Raw genomic sequence first — 11,266 nt, forward strand, 5'->3', positions numbered from 1 at the left:
GGCTCAGCAAATATTGACACCCTCTGTCCTCCTTTCCCTCCATGGGATGCCAGGGGATGACGTGATGGTGTAGACAGAGCCGGAGAGGAGGAGGTTCCAGTCCTGGCCCTACCTCTGACTCCCTGTGTGACCTTGGACAAACCACTGCCCCTCTCTGAACCTCGATATCTTCATCTGCCTCCTATGGCAGCCCTGCTAGACATATAAGAGAGGCCAGGCTCAGGGGCTGCTAAGGCCACCCCCACCTTGTGCCTTCCTCCTGAGGACGGATGAAAGGAGGGCTTTGGAAGGGGAAGGGGTGGGAGGGCAGGTCCCAGGCAGGAGGGCCAGGCACTCCTTGCTGACCATCCAGAGGTGGTGAAGGGGCCTGTTCCCTGGGCCCCGAGCCTCCCATGGGGCCTCTGGAGCCTCTCTGTTCTCCTGTGCATGCCGTTCTCCAAACAGAGCGGACTTCCAATTCTCGTTCATTTTAGTTTTCCAAATAAATGTAAAGGTGGTAGAGGAAGGGTGTCACCAAATCCTTAACTAAGAGGGGGGCCCCAGGAGAAAGCACTGGACAGGGAGTTGGAGTTGTGGGTTTGAGGCTCAGCTCTGGCATGTCCTCATGTGGGAATGTGGGCAAACTCATCCCCCCCTGGGCCTCAGTTTTCCCATCTGTACGTGGGGATTGATTTCCATGGACACAGAGCTGGGTCAGGTGTGATCTCACCCCCCTCTGCAGGCTCCTTTTCTGCACCTGGGCCTATGAGGCTTTTGTGAGACCAAGGTGGGACCCCCCTTCGTGAGCAGAAACTTCATGTACAGGGATCCCTCTCTATGTGTGGCTAAAGCTTGCTCAAGGACCTCCAGGGTCAAAAAGGCCTTTGCACACAACATAATGCATTTGACAGATGGAGAAAGTGAGGCTCCTGGGGGGAGGCGACCGGCTCAGGGTTCCAGCGTGGAGTCAGCGTCCCTAGAGACCAGATCCAGGTGCCTAGTCTACCGGCCCCTTTCTCCTCCTACAGCGTCCCAGGCCTCCTCGCCCGGTTAGTGGACCTCCCACCCAGGCCGAGGCTAGACCTTCCACGGCAGGCAGAACGGAGGAGGAGGCGTCGCTGCCCGCACTCGCCTGCTGCCCCCGTGTGGCCGCCACAGGTGCGGCAGGCGGGTCGCGAAGATGCTTCTCGGTGTCAAGCCCAGGGCGACGCGGGGACACAGGCAGAGAGACCTGCGAGCCCAAGAAGTGCCCTAAACGCTTTCATTTCCAAATGGGAAACCAGGAGCGCCTCTCGGAGGTGGTGTCACTTGAACCGGCTGCCCTGAGTGTTGGTGAGAGCTGCGCCTTGGAGATGTCCAGGACAGGTCTGAACTGTGTGCTGGCTGAAAACAGCAAGGGCTTGGGACCCTGAGAGCGGGGTGCCAGGCACTCACCAGCTGTGGGGCTCCAGCAAGTCTCTTGACTTCCGTTTTCGAGTCTGTAGAGGGGGAAACCAGCACCCCCTTTGTCAGAATGAGATGGTGGTTTCAAGCATCCCCCCACACCTGCGCCAGGTGGGTGTGCTCAACCTCCCTCCCTCCTCTCCTTGGGAGTTTAGACTGGAACTTCCTTTCAAGTGTAGGACGAGTCCCCTGGAGGCCCAGGGACAGAGCTTGAAGTAACACTGACCACACGTGAGGTAGTCCTTCTTCAGTTCCCTCGCCATCCCTGTGACGGGGCCAGGAGAATTCTAGTGACTTCTTTGGTGCTTGTAAGTCCATAACAGGAGTTTGTGGATGGTGCAAAGTTAATGCGTCCTGCTAACTGAAAGGTTGGGGATTCAAGCCCACCCAGAGGCACCTTGGAAGAAAGGCCTGGCCATCTGCTCAGAAAAAATCAACCATTGAAAACTCTGTGGAGCACAGTTCTACTCCGACACACGTGAGGTTGCCATGAGCTGGAGCTGACTTGCAGCAGCTGGCTTCTTTCACTGAGAGGCAGGTCTCAGGCCTCGGGTCCCCAGCACTGACAGGCGGGAGGACCTGGCTAGAACCGAAACACCTTGTTTGACTTCATTGTATTTATTTCTACCTTTACCTTCCTTTATGGCAAGTTAATACTTGGTTTCCAGTTATGGTAGGGAGACAAAGTGTCCTTTGAAAAGAATTTTGTTTTAATAAAAAGTGCGTTGATTTTTAAAATATTTTATATAAAAATAGCGTAGACATGCACAGCTGTGGTAACTGAAGTGACAGTGGGTGACAAGGACTAAAGCTGGGGACAAGACAACCTCTACCTCCCTTCCCTCCTCAGCTGGAGATGCTGGGAGCTTCTCATTCTATGGACTTAGTTCAAACATCCAACTCTGCAGGTATTTTCTGAGCCCCCACTATGTGCTGGGGCCTATGCCTGGCCGTGTGTCCTCTTCGGTGGGGAGACAAGTCCCTGGTCCAGGCAGGGCCCCTGATAGGGGCCCCCTCACCTTGACTATACCCCGGGGTCCAAGCACTGGCTAGCCAGTATCTAAAAATCTCCTTGTTCCCATTGCGGTCCGGAAGGAACCACTATGGACTGAAGTGCCTCCTCTCCCCCCATCATTAAATGAGACTCCTGACCCTGGGTCAAGGCAGGTACCATCACTACCGTGGTTGTCGTTGGTGTGCTATCAAGTTGATCCCAACTCACAGCCACCCATAGGACAGGGTGGAACTGCTCCCATAGGGTTCCCTAGGCTGTAATCTTCACAGGAGCAGGCAGCCAGGTCTTTTTGTTTGCAGAGCTGCTGGTGGGCTTGAACCCTTGACATTTCAATTAGCAGCTAAGCACATAACCATTGTGCCTCCAGGGCTTTTCTACCCTGGTTCCAAAACCAAGTCCATTGCCGTCGAGTTGATTCCAACTCATAGGGTCACTATAGGACAGCGTAGAATTGCCCCATAGGGTTTCCAAGGAGAGGCTGGTGGATTCAAACTGCCGACCTTTTGGTTAGCGGCCAAGCTCTTAACCACCGCATCACCAGGGCTTCTCTACCCCGATTAAAAGAAATAAAGGTTCAGGAAGGGGAGGGGTCCTACTGGATCCAGTCTTCTTAAGTGCAGGGCTCTACCCACTGGGTCGTGCTGCCCTGTGTGCCTGCCCCCACCCCCCACATGAGCTCCCAGGGGCCACGTGGTTTGGTTTGCGCATGACCCCGAGGTGTCACCCTAAGACACAAAGACACTGTGGACCTGAAAGGGCAGAGACCGAATCACCTGGGAACATGCAGAGTAGCTTCCAGAAGGACAGATGAGGAACTGGAATTGCCTCTGGGCATGGGGCAGAGAATGAGGTGAAAGACAGGCTTATTTTTTACTGTTTGAATGTTTATATTATATATTATAATGTGATGTATTACAATGTGTTGTAATTATAATGAATTGCCATGTGCTTGCTCCATAAATGAACACCTAAGTAAATAATCACCTGGGGAGCCTGGGCTGCAGCCCCAGAGGGTAGAGGCAGCAGGTTTGGGGGAGGTGGGGACCAGATGATTCCGTCACAGGTGGCCCTGGGCCACACTTTGTGAACAAAATCACCAGCTGGGGCGTCTTCCCACCGGCTGCCCAGTAGGGCTAATTTGCATGATATTTTGCATATATCTGCATGACTTCCCCTATTCCAAATAAAGCCCTTATTAGCCTTTATCCTCATTTCTGCTTGATCCTGAGAACACTTTTCCCTCCCCCTCTATCCCCCAGCACTGCCCCCATCCCCAGACCTGGCTGGCTGATGAAGCCCCCTTCTTCTCGCCCCCAACCCCAAAGCCAAAAATATCATTCTTTTACTCCCATCTCCACATTCGCCGACCAGTCCCCCAGGCCCAGCGCACATATCACTTTTCTGGAAACCTTACCCACCCCCAGCTGAAAGTCAGCTCCAGCTCTCTATCCCCTTCAGAACTTCCCAAACTGAACATCCAGGCCCTTCACCCAACTCACTCCACCCAGTCCTCTAGCGACCCCATGAGACGGAGAGTGTCATTATACCCATTTTACAGATGAGTAAACAGTCTCCGGGAGGTCACATGGCTTGCCGCCTAAAATGCCCTCAGAGCATGTTCACTCATTCTACGTTATTGTTATTTTGGTTTTCTTTCACTTCACTTTCTTTAACTGTATCTTTAAGATTAAAACCAAAAACCAAACCCAGTGCCGTTGAGTGGTTTCCAACTCCTAGCAACCCTGTCAAACGCATTTGTTGTAAAAACATTCAAACTATCAAGAAATACTTAAACGAGTCCCTGCCTTTGTCACCCACCCCCCTCCCCACTCACTGAGAGGAGTCAGGGCGGGGTCTCCTTTAGACCTCTTGTACATCTATATACAATATGATATCTGCAGATATATAGGTACAGTGGAAACCCTGGTGGCATAGTGGTTAAGAGCTACAGCTGCTAACCAAGAGGTTGGCAGTTTGAATCTACCAGGCGGTCCTTGGAAACCGTATGGGGCAGTTCTACTCTGTCCTATAGGGTCACTATGAGCCAGAATCAACTCAACAGCACACAACAGCATTCATGCAAAGATATACAATTTTTTTTCAAGGTTTTGGGGTTTATTAGGGAAGTAACAAAATAAAATTCAGATCAGGACAGCGTCTTCCCAGCCGTGCCTAAAGGCAGGCCCCTCTCTGACTTTTGGTCCCTTAGCCTCTCAGCCTCTTGGCCCTACCTCTGCCCTGCTGGGGCAAGTGTAACCAAGCTCTTAAACCCTGCCAGTGAGTGCCCAGAGGCAAAGATATACAATTAAAAAGAGACCAACAGACACCCATGTATTCACCACCCATAAAAATTCCCAACAACTTAGAAGGCTCCCATAGCCCCCTTCCCAGCTGCACCCCAGAGAGACTTGCCAGAAGCCCCACCATCTCAATGTTTGTATTAATCATCTCTTTGATTTTCCCAGGGCTTCCTACCTCTATATGTGGTCAATCTGTAAGGAAAATCCAGGGCTACAAACCAGTTCTTTCTGGCTCAACCTTCTACGGAGAATTTGCCTTTCTCACACTTTCTCAGGAAGTTATACATAAGAGTCACCTGGGGACCTTGTTAAAATGTAGGTTCTGATCCAGTATATCTGGGAGTGGAAATGCAAATTCTCAGCAGGGGTTTGAACCGGAACGAGCTGGTTCAAAGCCCTGGATTTTCCATAGATTGACCACATATATGTGCATCCTTAAATAGTAAGTTTAGGATAAGAATTACTAAGTCATGGTGTGTGCACGTGTTCACCTTTACTGGGCAAGGCTACACTATTTTCCAAGGAGACTGAACCAGTGCACAGTCCCACCCGAAGTGGATGAGAGCTCCCACTGGATGACATCTTTGCCAAATCTGGAGCTGTTCAACTTTACGATTTCTGCCAAGCGAGTAGGAGTGAAATCCCTACTCATTGTGACTCTAATTTGCATTTCCCAGATTACTAATGATGTTGAGTATGTGTCTTGTTTATATCCTCTATATCCTTAGTGATTCTTTTGTCTTTTTTTTTTTTTAATTTTAACAAACAGAAATTTATTTTTTCATAGTTCAGGAGGCTGTAAGTCCCAATTCAGGGTGCTGGGTAAGGCTTTCTCTCTCTGTCAGCTCTGGGGGAAGGTCCTTGTCTCTTGTGATCTTCATGTGGTTTGGCATCTTTCTTCCCCCATCTCTACTCCCTTGCTTGCTTGTTCAATCTCTTTTATATCTCAGAAGAGATTGACTTAAGACACACCCTAGACTAATACTGTCTCATTCACATAACAAAGAAAACCCATCTTGAATGGATATCTTCTCCACCCTTGTCCCTGGAGCCCTCATAGAGATTCCCACATAGTCACAACTGGAGCATACGAAGGTTTCCTAACCAGCCCGCTTGCTTCCAGTCTGGTCTCCTCCGAGCCATCCTCCTTACTAGTCACCAGAATATTTCTAATAGAAATCACTTCCCGGCTTATAAAATGAGTAATTAAAAAAGATTCTTTTATCTTCTTGATATATCAGTTACCGAAAGAGTTGTGATAAAAACTCTGTGATAACAGATTTGTCAATGTCTTCTTGTTTTGATTTGTATATTTTGAGGCTATGTTATCAGGTGTGTAAGAGTTTAGAATTGTTACATCCTCATGGAGTTATATATTCCTTCTTTGTCTCTAATAACGTATTTGCCTTGAAGCCTAGTTTATCTATGATTAATATAATGACAAATATTTTGGGTTTGGATAATTTGTCTCCCTCTCTTCCTCTTATCTGAATCAAGTGACTTCCAAACTACTAGCTGTCCTCAGTGAGAGTTGGCTTATAAAAGTATTTTTAATATGGAAACTTTTAAGCATATGCAAAAGTACGGAATAGTATAAAATGAATTCCCATCAACCAGATTAAACACACACCAAATCGGCATTTTTTACCCCTGCCCTCATCCTACATTAATTTGAAGCAAATCCCATATGTTATATAAATTCATCCCTAAATATCTGAGTACGTATCTGCCTTAGTCACCTAGTGCTGCTGTAACAGAAATACCACAAGTGGATGGCTTTAACAAAGAGAAGTTTATTCTCTCACAGTCTTGTAGGCTACAAGTCCAAAGTCAGAGTGTCAGCTCCAGGGGAACCTTTCTCTCTCTGTCGGCTCTGCAGGAAGGTCCTTGTGATGCATCAGTTTTCCCTTGGTCTGGGAGCATCTCAGAGCAGGAACCTCAGGTCCAAAGGATGCACTCTGCTCCAGGTGCTGCTTTCTTGAGGGCATGAGGTCCCCCTCTTTGCTCACTTCCCCTTCCTTTTTATCTCTTGAGAGAGACAATTTGGTGCAGGCTACATCCCAGGGAAACCCCCTTTACGTTGGATCAGGAAAGTGACCTGAGCAAGAGTGTTACGACCCACCCTAATCCCTTTAACCACAGGCAGAGATTATGGTTTACAACACATAGGAAAGTCACAAAATGGAGGACAACCACACATGGCCTAACCAAGTTGACACATATTTTGGGGGGACAAAATTCAGTGCATTACAGTATCTCTAAAGGATAAAGACTAAAAAAAAAAAAAAAAAATTCATTACCACCCATAACCATAATTCCCTTATATCGCCAAAAGTCATTTTTTACAGTTAGTTTGTTTGAATAGGGATCTAAATAAGGTCCACAGATTGCAATTTGTTGCTAACCCTACATCTGTGTAATCTATAGGCTCCTCATCTCTTCTATTTTCCTGGCAATTTATTTGTTGAAGAAATCAGGTCTTTTGTCCTTCATACAATTCTGTTATTGTTATTTAATGAGATTATATAAAGTTCCTTAACAATACCTATTGGACATCTTTCTCCCACTATATACAGGTCAATTTTGGGTTTTTAGTGGGTACATAGACCTTCATAGTTACTAATTTTGACAATGTCTAAGCTCCTCTACTTATCTACTATAAGGAAATAGGTGAGATAATTCACTCAACAAATATTTAACTAGCACCTACTATGTGCCGGGCCTTTTGCCAGATCCCAAGAAACACAACAGTCAACAAGCTGGACATTCATAAGCTTAAACTCTCAGACTTGGGTGGGCTGTAGAATTCCTTAAGGAGTTGGTTAAAATGCAGATACCAGGGCCCCATCCCAGACAGCCTATCAGGGCCTGGGGTGGGATGCAGGAATGGGTGCCTTTCTTCAGTCTGGCCCAGCACTGTCTGATAGAAATAGATCTTGAGTCACATATGTCATTTAAAATTTTCTAGTAATTATGTAAAAATGTGAAAGGAAACAGGTGAAATTAACTTTAATTACATATTTTATTTAGAGGAAACCCTGGTGGTGTAGTGGTTAATTGCTATGGCTGCTAACCAAGAGGTCGGCAGTTTGAATCCACCAGGCAGTCCTTGGAAACTCTATGGGGCAGTTCTACTCTGTCCTATAGGGTTGCTATGAGTCAGAATTGACTCGGCAGCAGTGGGTGGATTTTATTTAGTGGGTAAAATGACCCACTGCTAACTGAAACCTGAGCGGTTCCAAACCATCAGTGGCTGCGCAGGAGAAAGATGTGGCAGTCTGCTTTCATAAAGATTTACAGCCTTGGAAACCCTATAGGGCAGTTCTACTCTGTCCTATAGGGTCGCTATGAGTCAGAGTCCACTCGACGGCAGGGGGTTTCGTTTGGTTTTTAGTATATTTAACAGCCAATCTCTTAATCACTGCACCACCAGGGCTCCATATTTGAAAATATACCTTTAAAATGCAATCAAGATAAAAATAATTGAGGTATTTTAATTCTTTTAGTGCTATGTCTTTGAAGTTCAGTGTGTATTTAACATTTATGGCACATCTCAGTTCAGGTCAGTCACCTTTCAAGTGCTCCGTGCGGGTCCTGGCTACGTATTGGACAGCGCTGCCTTTGAATCCGATCCGGGTGGTCCAGGCACCAGTCTGGGAGCAAAGCTGAGCTGCATGGTATCTGTGAAAAGCAAACAAGATATCAGGGACAAAGTCACACCCAGGCTCAAATCCTGCCTCCAACGTTTCCCTTCTCTTCCCAACACTTTTGCACGCCCTTCCTCGCTGTGTGAACTTGAAAGTCCCTTCACCTTCAGAGCGTCAGTCTCCGCGCCTGTAAAATGGGCATATTGATTCCCGTCTCGCCGAGGCCGGGGAGCCTCTGAAGAGGCCGAGGGCAAGGCGCCGGGCACGGCCAGCACACAGCCGCCACCCTGAGTGTGTTGGGCAGGAAGCCGTGAAGGATGTAGGCAGGCTTGGAGGCGGGGAAAAGGCGCAGCCTCAGCGACGTCGCGGACTGAGGGCCGGGGGTCCGCGAAGGGTCAGGGTGCGGGGGCTGCGTGAGCCCCCGAGACTGGCGGACGCCTGCAACCTGCAGTCCCCAAGGCTGCCACGGGGCGGCGCTGTGGGGCAGGGACCCAGGGTTCCGGGCGCCCAGGCGGCGGTGAAGCGAGAATTGGTAATATTTTTTTTACCTGTCTGGCGTGGGCTTCCCCGGGGAGCGGAGAATGGGTACATTCTGGTGCCCTCTGCCGCAGGAGGGAAAACCCAGGGGAAGAATTGCCTCTTCTCTGCCCCCTTATCCAATCCAACCAACAGCTGCTGTGATGGGAGGAACCTGGGTTTCAGAGTCCAGAGCCCTGACTGGGGCCCTGGCTCTGACAGGCCATTTAAATTGCTGGACCTGTTTTCTCACCTGTAAAACCGAGAAACTAGTACCTCCCAGGGCAGTAGTAGGGCCACTGCAGATGATGGCTAGAAAGTTGCTCTGCCAGCCATCTTATGCCAAGCCAGTGACACATGGTGCACCAGGACAGAGAGGCAAACTTTGAAGCAGGAGGATAAAAATAACTGCCGTTAGCTGAGCTAAATGCTTAATCCCCTTTATACTCTCATAACAACCCATGAAATTGGTGCTACTATGGCCCGCACCTTACAGGTGAGAAAGCAGAACCTCATAGATGTGCCTGACTTGTCTGGGGCCACACAGGTGAGCACAACCGGTCCCCTGACTCCCACTTGGTTCTGAGCTCTCATCCGGCCCTTGGGAGGGATGCTGAGGTTGGAGAAGGGTGGGCCTTTTCCTGCCCCATGGCCCTATCTGCTCCCTGGTTCCTGGCTTCTTTCCTCCCTCCCCTCCTGGGTTCTCAGCCCCTCTGGCTGCCCCCTCACCCCAGGTGCCTGGGTCCAAGGTTTGGTCCTTGAGCCTCCCAATTACTAGAAGTCTCCCTATGCCTACCACTCAAGCCTGGCCAATCAGAGCAGTCTATTCTCCTGGCCACAGTACTTGGTTCAGGAATGCACATGTGACTCAAGCCTGGCCAATCAGAGCAGTCCACTCCCCTGGCCACAGGGGTTGGTTCAGGTGTAGGCATGTGACCCAAACCTGACCAATAAGGCTGGATTCTGGGACTTTGATTGGAACTGTTGGGAAGGGGACTCTCTCCTTCTGCCCACCTCGAAGCTGAGAGGTTATGATCCTGGAGCTGTGGACCTCAATCTTTACTTGAATCTCTGGTTTCAGCTTTAACTGAAAGGACTGACTTCTGGGGTCCTGTGCTAGGACGCAGCCAAGGCACCCCCAGCCTTCCCCACCTGCCCCACCCTGCTCCCGATGCCCACCCAGCCAGCCTCCTGGCCTCCCACCCATCCTCACTGCTGACTCACTGGACCTAGGGTCTGAGGATTGAGGATCCCCAAGGTGTCAGCCCCTCAGATCCTGCTGCCACCACCAGGAAAGGAGGTCTCAGCTCCGCTTTTACAGGTGAGGCAGCAGGGCTGGTGAGGTGATTTGCCCAAAGATGCACAGTAGGTGAGCAGTGGCCCACACGCTAGAATCCAGGTCTTTGGCCCCATCAATGCATCATTCATTTCTTCATCTAGTAAACAGCCTTTGAGCCCCTGCCCAGTGGTGGGATATGAGGGTGCAGGGCGTGGGCTCCAGACAGACCACCAGGGTTCAAATTTCAGCTTCATCACAGACTAAAGTACAGTCTTGGACAAGCTGCTTCACTTCTCTGTGCCTCAGCTTATTACCTGTAGACTGCGAGAAAGAGTGATGTCCCCCAGCCTCTCCAGAAAACCAAAAACATTCTGCCCGATGTTTCAGCAGTCCCCTCTCCCATAAGGCCATGCTTTTGCACATGCCGTCCACTTGCGTGTTCTTCCCTAGTGTCCGTAGAGAGGTTAAGAGCAGACTTTGACTGAGGGTTCAAATCACAGCTGGAGAGGAAGGCAGGGGAAGGCTCCAAGGTAGGAAACATTGGGTGGCACTCAGGGAAAAGCTTCTGTGGGGCTGCCTGTGTGAGTTGTAGGGCTCCAGCCCTAATGCAGCTGTCCACATCTCCCTCCTCATGACCCCGGAAGAATTTCTTCTCCCTCTGGGTTGGGACTGTGGAAAGAGGAACTGGCTTGGGGGCCCAGGAGACCTAATTTGAATGACACGCTGAAGAATTCTGGGATCTTGTTGCATGACGGTCCTGGGCCCCACAGGAGAAACTGTCCAGGTGGAATTGAGACCCTGGAAACAAACCAGGAGAAGTAGGCAGTCTGGCCTCTGTGAAGGGCCCTGGGTGCCCAGGACAGCAGGCGGTGACCAGGAGGCAGGAGAGGCCCCAGGGCACGACTTGGCAGTGTCTGGCAGGACAGGCTGCAGGGGCGGGGTGGGTGATGATGGTTGGTGCATGCCTTCAGCAGCCAAACGCCTTCACGTCATGGAGGAGCTGAAAGCTAAAATAGGACTCTATTTTGGGGGCCTGAGGCGAGCTGGATCACTTCCCTGCCAGACGGGAGAGGCTGCCTCGGTGTCT

Source organism: Elephas maximus, chromosome 4, assembly GCF_024166365.1.
Source record: "Elephas maximus indicus isolate mEleMax1 chromosome 4, mEleMax1 primary haplotype, whole genome shotgun sequence".
NCBI lineage: Eukaryota > Metazoa > Chordata > Mammalia > Proboscidea > Elephantidae > Elephas > Elephas maximus.